The sequence below is a fragment of the Mus musculus genome, chromosome X (assembly GCF_000001635.26).
Source record: "Mus musculus strain C57BL/6J chromosome X, GRCm38.p6 C57BL/6J".
NCBI classification, from domain to species: Eukaryota; Metazoa; Chordata; class Mammalia; order Rodentia; family Muridae; genus Mus; species Mus musculus.
The window spans coordinates 125,762,317-125,773,552 of record NC_000086.7 but is presented as its reverse complement, the minus strand read 5'-3'; positions in this window follow the sequence as shown (position 1 = coordinate 125,773,552).

The window sequence follows — 11,236 nt, the reverse complement described above, 5'->3', positions numbered from 1 at the left end:
ACCCTCCAATTCTTTCTCTACATTTCTTTCTCACGTTCACATTTTACTTTATACTCTGTGATAATGATTAAAGGGTCGAGGAAAAAGTAAATAATAAATTACTAAAATTTATTTTTGTTAATTTACTCAACATTTTATCATGTTTACCACAAATGTAACACTGTTCTTGTCTAGAATACAAACAAAATCTCCTAGTAAAATGAACTATAATAAGAGGATATTAGCCAAAGAAGTACAGATTTCCTAGGATACAATCCACAGAACTCAAGAAACTTAACAACAAGAAGGGCCCAAGTGAGAATGCTACAATCACACTTGGAAGGGAGAAGAAAGAAATCACATGAGGCAGAGAAAGAGAGAGAGAGAGGGGGGGGGGGGGACCTAGGTGGGAGATGGGAGGGGGAGGAAAAAAATGAACACATTCAGGTGTGGGAAGTCAGGAGAGAAGCCCTGAGGGCTAGCAGCCCTCCCAAGTCTGCCTGCCCAGAGCTTAGGAGGAACTCTGGCCAGACATGGGCTATCCTCCCTACTCCTCCTTCCCCTGCCCCCATTAGTTTCCACGTATTTGGTTCTAAATTTTCATTTTTTATTAAGTCTATGACAATCCTAGAACTGAGGTATCACAGAACTGGTTCATCCTTGTTTTCTTCAATGATCACTTTTCATAATATTAAAAGAGCTAAAGTTCTATTCATCCCTCCATGTTAAAATTAACTAGGTCCCAAGATTGCTGTTTTTACTGACTGCATGTGCTGTTGTTCCCAGCCCATGTCTCCGTTCAGAGATCAAAAACACGCAGCAGCCTTATGACTTGACTTGGACAATTGAGAATCCTGAAATGGGTTACTGGGCCCAACTGGCTAATTCAGAAAAGCCACTTGGGATGCTGTGATTTCCATATTTAACGTTTGATCTGTGCCGGCTGGCTGATAACTCATGGCCTGACACCCAACAGACTTTACAGCATTCATACCCTAAGTAGACTTAGGGAGACTTTTTATATGTCTGGGGGAAAGAGAAACTGTGGCATATGGGGAACCAGAACAATTCTATTATGCTTATTGGGGTTGTGAAACATTGGGATGGAAGGTATCAAAGGAAGATCTTATCACAGTCGCCTGACAGGGGAGGGAATCTTAAGTTCAACTTAAGTTCACCAGCCTAGGAAAGCAGGAAAAGGACTGGGAAACTGGGAAACCTTGGGGCCTCTGACTTTATATTATTGGGGGGAAAACCTCAAACTCATTTTCAAAATTAGGCTCCTGATAAAACCAATAGTAAACCCCCTGACTCTGACTGTAGGACCCAACCGAATTCTGGCAAACCCTAAGCCTATACCAAGAGGTCTTGCCCTGAAAAACCTATGCCAAAGTCCATTCTCAGACCAGTGTTTGTTGACCTCCCAGTCCTTCCCCAGCAGCCCCCCCCCCCCGATAGATCTGCTCTGGTCAATAATGCTAAAAACCTTTCAGTTTTTGACCAGCTCCCAACCAGAGCTAACCATCTCCTGCTGGCTGTGTTATTATGCCAGAACCGCTTTTTATGAAGGTGTTGGATTTAAATATAAATATAATGAGTCCGAGAGAGACACTGCATGCAGATGGTCCCAAGAAGGACGAGCCTTAACCCTGCAGACCATATCAGGACAGGGGACCTGCCTGGGAAAAGTTCCCTAATTACATCAGCATTTTGTAACCAAAATACCCCCATGGTTCATTCCAAATGGGTTATTTCCCCCAAACAGGCATGGTAGACCTGTTCAACAAGGTTGACTCTGTGCTTGCGTGGAGAGGTTCTTAATTTCCCTACTGCAAAGGAGTTCTCTATTCTAGTCCAGTTGGTGCCATGCATAACCTATTATTCAGAGGAAATAGTGCTGAAGGACCTAATAGGGCATGTTGGGGGAGACCTCAAAAGACAGAGGAGAGAAACTATTTCCCTAACGTTGGCTAAAATTTTGGGAGCAGGGCTACCTGGTGCAGGCACTGGGATAACAGTCCTAACATTGCAAGAGAATAACTATACAGCCTTAAATTAGATACAGATCAAGACAGCCAATGCTTAGAAAAATCCATTGCACTCCTAGAGTGAAATGTAGATTCCCTGGCTGAAGTAATTGAACAGAACAGACAAGGGTTAGACTTTGTGTTCCTGCATCAGGGAGGCTTGTGTGTTGATGTATTCAAAGAATGTTGGTTTTATGTAAATCACTCTGGAATCATCAAAGAATCACTAGCTAAGGTTAGAGAAAGCATAGAGAGGTGCCAAAGAGAACAAGAAAACTCCAAAAGCTGGCATCATTCCCTATTTGATAATTCCCCATGGTTAACTACTCTCATTTCCACAATTACAGGGCCCCTTATAATTTTTTGTTGCTGCTCACATTTGGGCCATGCATAATCAAAAAGCTTTTGCAGTATATAAAGCAGAGATTAGGGACTATTCAACTGATGGTGATGAGGTCCCAGTACAAACCAGTTAGCACAGACCATTTAGGCCTATAAAGAGTCGAAGATTGGCCTCTAGCATCACCAAAAAGAGGGGAGAATGTTGAAACCCTCAGATTACTGATACTAGAGAGACTTCAGTGTTTTACAGACAGAGGCTCCCATCCTCCTTTCCCCCTTCCCCTCAGGCTATGCAGACAGCAGACAGGTGGTTTCTGTGCTGTATCCTCCTCCAGCAGCCTGGGCTGCCTCTCCCTCCCCTAGAGTTAGAATGACAGGGCCCATATTGAGGGCCATATCTTCCTCTGTGTCTGCAAAAACCAAAACTCCTGCTGGAAAGAACTCCAAGTACCTATCCTTGAGACCTTAGACAAAAAGCAAGCTCAAGGGAGACCATGGAAAAAGTAAAAGGTAAGCAGAGGTCAGGTCACAGACAGATAAAACTGGCCATAAAGTTAGTCCTTGAACACTCATTACCCACTGCCCACTTCAGTACTATTAAACCTTCTAGTCACCTTTTCTGTAAATATTCACACAATTCTTATACTTTATATAAACCCAGTGTTTTTTGGACTCAGGGTCACTTGCCAGGATTCATGCAGTGAGTGCTAAATGGGCGAACCAAGTTTAAACTTGAAAATAAGACTTTTTTGTGAGTTTCAGTAGACTTTGCAGTTCTTGGGCTCATCTGGGTTTCCTGTGGACCCAGAGCATAACATACTTAGCTATTAAGAATGAGGACATAAAAAAATGAGGACATCCTGAACTTTATAGGCAAACAGATGGAACTAGAAAATACCATGCTTAGTGAGGTAACTCAGACACAAAAGAACATTCATGGTATGTATTCACTAAAAAATGGATATTAGCCAAAAACCCAAAACCAAACCAAACCAAACCAAACAAACAACAACAAAAAATACAGAAAACACAGGATACAGTCCACAGAACTCAAAGAGCTCAACAAACTGAAGTACCCAAGTGAAGACACCTCAGTCCTAATTGGGAGGGAGAAGAAAGCAACCACAAGTGGGGAGGGAAGAATGAACATGGGAGGGAAAGTGGAAAGGGGTAGAGGGGGGGATGGATTCTGATCTGGTATTGGATAAGGGAAAAAGACTGAAGTCTTGAGGGCCAGCAGAAAGAATGGAAATAGGCAAACTCAGGAAATCGGATGTTTCAAGGATGCCCTAGAATGCACCAGAGACCTGGGAGGTGAGAGATTCCAGCTTCTGGCTATTATAAATTAGGCTGCTATGAACATAGTGGAGCATGTGTCCTTATTACAAGTTGGAACATCTTCTGAATATATGCCCAGGAGAGGTATTGCTGGATCTTCCTGTATTACTATGTCCAATGTTCTGAGGAACCACCAGACTGATTTCCAGAGTGGTTGTACCAGCTTGCAATCTCACCAATAATGGAGGAGTGTTCCTCTTTCTCCACATCCCTGCCAGCATCGACTGTCACCTGAATTTTTGATCTTAGCCATTCTGACTGGTGTGAGGTGGATGGAATCCAAGGTTGTTTTGGTTTGTACCTCCCTGATGATTAAGGATGTTGAACATCTTTTTGCTTCTCCTACATTCTGTATTCCTCAGTTGAGAATTCTTTGTTTAGCTCTGTACCCCATTTTTAATAGGGTTATTTGATTTTTTGGAATTCATCTGCCTGAGTTTTTTATATATATTGGATATTAGTCTCATATATGATTTAGGATAGGTAAAGATCCTTTCCCAATCTATTGGTGATCTTTTTGTCTTATTGACAGTGTCTTTTGCCTTACAGAAGCTTTGCAATTTTCTGAGATCCGGTTTGTGGATTCTCAATCTTACAGCACAAGCCATTGCTCTTCTGTTCAAAAATTTTCCCCCTGTGCCCATACCTAAATGGCTTTTATCCACTCTCTTCTCTATAAGTTTCAGTGTCTCTGGTTTTATATGGAGTTCCTTGATCAACTTAGACTTGAGCTTCTTTTTCTTTCTTTTCTTTTCTTTTTTTTTTTTTTAATTAGGTATTTTCCTCGTTTACATTTCCAATGCTATCCCAAAAGTCCCCCATACCCACCCCCCCAATCCCCTAACCACCCACTCGCCCTTTTTGGCCCTGGCATTCCCCTGTACTGGGGCATATAAAGTTTGCAAGTCCAATGGGCCTCTCTTTGCAGTGATGGCCGACTAGGCCATCTTTTGATACATATGCAGCTAGAGTTAAGAGCTCCGGGGTACTGGTTAGTTCATAATGTTGTTCCACATATAGGGTTACAGATCCCTTTTTTAGATATATTACATTTTTTGCTAATATTCATTGTAGAACAATATGTGAAATGTTCGTAAAAACATTCCTAAATGTTCCATAACCTTCACAAACATTGTCTCTAGCTGGAGACCAACTGTTTAAATATATTAGACTACTCAAACTATTTTATATTCAAATCATAATAAGACTGAAGCTATGGTGACAGCTAGAGGCATAAATTGCTTCTGAGTAAAAATTTCATGCAAAATTGACAACTTTGACCATAGAACAGGAGCTTAGTTAACATGTCAGTGGTGGGCATAAATATACCACCACCTGTTTAAACGTGTACATTGTGTTTAAACTGTAAGACAGAGTTCGCAACACCTATTCCCTTGTTTCTCTTCCCAATATTTCATTATTGAAAAAAGCTTCTTTGTCTGAATTTTTTTACTTGTCTATTTGGTTGTTATATAGGAGATAGGTGGCCAGGCATATTACTTCTATGACTTCTACCTTTGTGATTGCTAGTCTTAGTTGTTAACTTTACTGAATAGGGAACTAAGTAAAAGTGAAAAGCACTGGATATAACTATAAGTGATTTTTGGTTCTTTGCCTCATTTGAGGTCTAAAAACCTATCCTAACTCTGGGCCACATATTCTTGTGCTAGCCTATGTAAAGCACATAGAAGACCCCTTTGGTTTTTGCCTGCTTGTCTTCATTCTCACAGGTATGCTTGTTCTTTTGAAGGTTTTAAAGTATATTTCTTTGAGAGCCCAACATACTGAAGAACATCTGGGAAATTCAGTCCTGTGGACAGAAGATCTATTGGATTCCTTGACTTTTTGACCATAGACATCTACTTTTAAATACCTGGGCTGGACCACAGTGTATAAATCCCTCTACACACACACACACACACACACACACACACACACACACACACACACACACACACACACACAAACACACAAATATTTCAGTTTTTTCTTTAAAGAATTTTGACTACCATACTACCATAAACCTAAAACCTTTAAAATTAAATTTATCTTCTTATATCCAATTACTTTCATGCTCCTGTTTTGAAGATATTTTAAACTATGTCATACTATCCCTTTTATTAATTATTTTTTTATTTATATTTCAAATGTTATCCCCTTCAGGATACCCCCTCCATGAGGCCCCTACCACACTTCCTTCCTTTCTCTAAAAGGTTACTCTCCCACCCACCTCTCTAGAATTCCCCTTTTCTGGGGACATAAAGCTTCCACAGGACAAGCACACACCCTCATTGCACTGAGGCCAGACAATGCAATCCTCTGCTACATATGTATATTAGGGGTCATGGACTAGTACATGTACGCTCTTTGGTTGGTGGCTTAGTACCTGAGAATTCTGGGAAATCTAGTTTTTTCATGCTGTTGTTCTTCCTATAGGGTTGCAATTCCCTTCAGTTCCTTCAGTCTTTCCCCAAACTCTTCCATATGGGTTCCTGGGTTTAGACCAATGGTTGGCTGTAAATATCTGCATCTGCCTCAGTCAGTTGCTGGCATAGCCTCTTTTAGGACAGTCATGCCATGTTCCTGTCAGAAATCATATCTTGGCCAATTAACAAATGGGACCTCCTGAAACTGAAAAGGTTCTGTAAGGCAAAGGACACTGTCAATAGGACAAAATGGCAACCTACTAACGGAGAAAAGATCTTTACTAACCCTACATCTGATCAAGGGCTAATATTCAAAATATACAAAGAATTCAAGAAGCTAGACTCCAGAAAATCAAACACCCTAAACAAAAAAATGGGCTCTAGAGCTAAACAAAATTCTCAATTGAGGAATCTCTAAAGCCTGAGAAGTACCTAAAGAAATGTTCAACATCCTTATTTATAGTGAAATACAAATCAAAACCACCCTGAGATTCCATCTTACACCAATCAGAATGGTTAAAATCAAAATGTCAGGAGACAATAGCTGCTAGAGCAAATGTAGATAATAAGAACACTTTATCGTTGCTGGTGGGATTGCAAAGTGTTTTCCAGATTCCATCATCTGGAAAACAATCTGGCATTTCTTCACAAATTTGGAAATAAGTCTATCTGAATATCCATATATACAACTTCTGGGCATATACCCCAAAATGCTCTACCATATCGGTGTTTACAGCAGCCTTAATTATAATAGCTGAATGCTGGAAACAACCCAGATGTCCTTCAACCGAAAAATAGTTACAGAAAATGTGGTACATTTACCAAGTGAAAGACTACTCAAGAGGCAGGCAGATTTCTAAGTTCAAGGGCAGCCTGGTCTACAGAGTGATTTCCACGACAGCCAGGGCTATACAGGGAGATCCTGTCCCAAAAAAACAAAACAAAACAAAACAAAAACAAAAACAAAAACAAAAACAAAAACAAAAAACAAAAACAAAACAAAACAAAAAAAAGACCACTCGGCTATTCAAAATGTGGACATCGGATTTGTTTTTTTTTGTTTGTTTGTTTTTTTTCAGGAAAATGTATGGAACTAGAAAATATCCTGAGTGAAGTAACCCAGACACCAAAGGAGATATGTATGAATATATAGTATATACTCACTGATAATTGGATATTACCCCAAAAGTTCAGAATATCCATGAAGAATTCACAGACCATATGAAGCTTAAGAAGAGGGAAAGCCCAAATGTGGATGCTTCAATCTCCAATCTCACTTAGAACATTGAACAACATAGTCATTGGAGGCAGAGGTATGGAGGGACATGTGTGAAACAGGGGAGGTGGAGGGAAAAAAAGGAGGCAGTATCTGGTATGAGGAAGACAGGAAAGAAGCCCTGAGGGCCAAGAGAATGAATAGAAATATCTAGTAGTGTGGCGTGGGGAATGGGGAATGGGAAGAACCACTACTAAGTCCCAGACAGCATGGTTGTGGGAGGCTTTCAGGACCCAATGAGGATGACATTAGACGAAATGCCCAACAACAGTGTGATAGAACCTTAAGAGACCCTTTCAAGTATAAAGTAAAATGGTTCTATATGAATATATAGAAACGTTCATATAATTTTTGTCCTTAGATATGCATAGGTGTTCTATTATATTGTTTCATGTGTGGTAAATTATGATTATGAGGGCATATCTATGATGTAGATCCAGTTTGATTATGGTGATTTTTTTAATGCAGTATGAATCTTTTTTCTACTACGTTTGCAAACCTGGAAACTACTTTTGAAAGGAGAGAACCAGCTTCTGAAAGTTGTCCCATGACCTGCACATTCATGATGTGACCTATGCAACCACAGAAAGGAAAGTATATCAGAGAAACACAAATGCAGATACATTTGCAAAATATATTCTGTAGTCTGGTAGAACTCATTGCTAAATCCATCTAGTCCTGGACTTTTATGGTACTTTCCCTGCCATGATACCATTACCACATTTCAAGAACATGAGTTCTTATTTGGTTTTCTTTTATCCCCTTCATTTAAATATGTAGGTAATATATACCTATAATTTTTTTTCAGTTTCTTCAAGATTTTATATTTTTTGTATTATTATTTCAGAATATTATTTTATGTCTCATTGAATTTCTTTGGTATATTTTAGACTCTTTCCGCAGACAACTGAAATAATGGCTAGTGTTTTATTGTTTTATGGTAGTGCTTAATTAGTTACTGAATAGGTTAAACTCCTTGCTGCTATCTGGAATCTAAAAACACTGGGAAAAGGCTTTAGCTATGTTAGAATACAATCTTAAAAGGAATTACAATAAGATAATACTATATAGAGTGCACGTGGATCCATACACTAGACTAAGGTGGATTTGGAAAATTAATTTTTCAATTACCATAGATGGAGAAACCAAAGTATCCATGACAAAACCAAATTCACACATTATCTCTCCACGAATCCAGCCCTTCAAAGGATAATAACAGAAAAAAAAACCAATACAAGAACGGGAACAACGCCCTAGAAAAAACAGGAAGGTAATCCCTCAACAAACCTAAAAGAAGACAGCCACAAGAACAGAATGCCAACTTTAACAACAAAAATAACAGGAAGCAACAATTACTTTTCCTTAATATCTCTTAACATCAATGGTCTCAACTCCCCAATAAAAAGACATAGTCTAACAAACTGGCTACACAAAAAAGACCCAACATTTTGCTGCTTACAGGAAACACATCTCAGAGAAAAAGATAGACACTACCTCAGAATGAAAGGCTGGAAAACAATTTTCCAAGCAAATGGTATGAAGAAACAAGCTGGAGTAGCCATCCTAATATCTGATAAGATTGACTTCCAACCCAAAGTCATCAAAAAAGACAAGGAGGGGCACTTCATACTCATCAAAGGTAAAATCCTCCAAGGGGAACTCTCAATTCTGAATATCTATGCTCCAAATACAAGGGCAGCCACATTCATTAAAGAAACTTTAGTAAAGCTCAAAGCACACATTGCACCTCACACAATAATAGTGGGAGACTTCAACACAGCACTTTCACCAATGGACAGATCATGGAAACAGAAACTAAACAGGGACACACTGAAACTAACAGAAGTGATGAAACAAATGGATCTGACAGATATCTACAGAACATTTTATCCTAAAACAAAAGGATATACCTTCTTCTCAGCATCTCATGGTACCTTCTCCAAAATTGACCATATAATAGGTCAAAAAACAGGCCTCAACAGATTCAAAAATATTGAAATTGTCCCATGTATCCTATCAGATCACCATGCACTAAGGCTGATCTTCAATAACAAAAAAAAAAAAATAATAGAAAGCCAACACTCACGTGGAAACTGAACAACACTCTACTCAATGATACCTTGGTCAAGGAAGGAATAAAGAAAGAAATTAAAGACTTTTTAAAGTTTAATGAAAATGAAGCCACAATATACCCAAACCTTTGGGCCACAATGAAAGCATTTCTAAGAGGGAAACTCATAGCTCTGAGTGCCTCCAAGAAGAATCGGGAGACAGCACATACTAGCAGCTTGACAACACATCTAAAAGCTCTAGAAAAAAAGGAAGCAAATTCACCCAAGAGGAGTAGACGGCAGGAAATAATCAAACTCAGGGGTGAAATCAACCAAGTGGAAACAAGAAGAACTATTCAAAGAATTAACCAAACGAGGAGTTGGTTCTTTGAGAAAATCAACAAGATAGATAAACCCTTAGCTAGACTCACTAGAGGGCACAGGGACAAAATCCTAATTAACAAAATCAGAAATGAAAAGGGAGACATAACAACAGATCCTGAAGAAATCCAAAACACCATCAGATCCTTCTACAAAAGGCTATACTCAACAAAACTGGAAAACCTGGACAAAATGGACAAATTTCTGGACAGATAACAGGTACCAAAGTTGAATCAGGATCAAGTTGACCTTCTAAACAGCCCCATATCCCCAAAAGAAATAGAAGCAGTTATAAATAGACTCCCAGCCAAAAAAAGCCCAGGAGCAGACGGGTTTAGTGCAGAGTTCTATCAGACCTTCAAAGAAGATCTAATTCCAGTTCTGCACAAACTTTTTCACAAGATAGAAGTAGAAGGTACTCTACCCAACTCATTTTATGAAGCCACTATTACTCTGATACCTAAACCACAGAAAGATCCAACAAAGATAGAGAACTTCAGACCAATTTCTCTTATGAATATTGATGCAAAAATCCTCAATAAAATTCTCGCTAACCGAATCCAAGAACACATTAAAGCAATCATCCATCCTGAGCAAGTAGGTTATATTCCAGGGATGCAGGGATGGTTTAATATACGAAAATCCATCAATGTAATCCATTATATAAACAAACTCAAAGACAAAAACCACATGATCATCTCGTTAGATGCAGAAAAAGCATTTGACAAGATCCAACACCCATTCATGATAAAAGTTCTGGAAAGATCGGGAATTCAAGGCCCATACCTAAACATGATAAAAGCAATCTACAGCAAACCAGTAGCCAACATCAAAGTAAATGGAGAGAAGCTGGAAGCAATCCCACTAAAATTAGGGACTAGACAAGGCTGCCCACTTTCTCCCTACCTTTTCAACATAGTACTTGAAGTATTAGCCAGAGCAATTCGACAACAAAAGGAGATCAAGGGGATACAAATTGGAAAAGAGGAAGTCAAAATATCACTTTTTGCAGATGATATGATAGTATATATAAGTGACCCCAAAAATTCCACCAGAGAACTCCTAAACCTGATAAACAGATTCGGTGAAGTAGCTGGATATAAAATAAACTCAAACAAGTCAATGGCCTTTCTCTATACAAAGAATAAACAGGCTGAGAAAGAAATTAGGGAAACAACACCCTTCTCAATAGTCACAAATAATATAAAATATCTCAGCGTGACTCTAACAAAGGAAGTGAAAGATCTGTATGATAAAAACTTCAAGTCTCTGAAGAAAGAAATTAAAGAAGATCTCAGAAGATGGATGGATCTCCCATGCTCATGGATTGGCAGGATCAACATTGTAAAAATGGCTATCTTACCAAAAGCAATCTACAGATTCAATGCAATCCCCATCAAAATTCCAACTCAATTG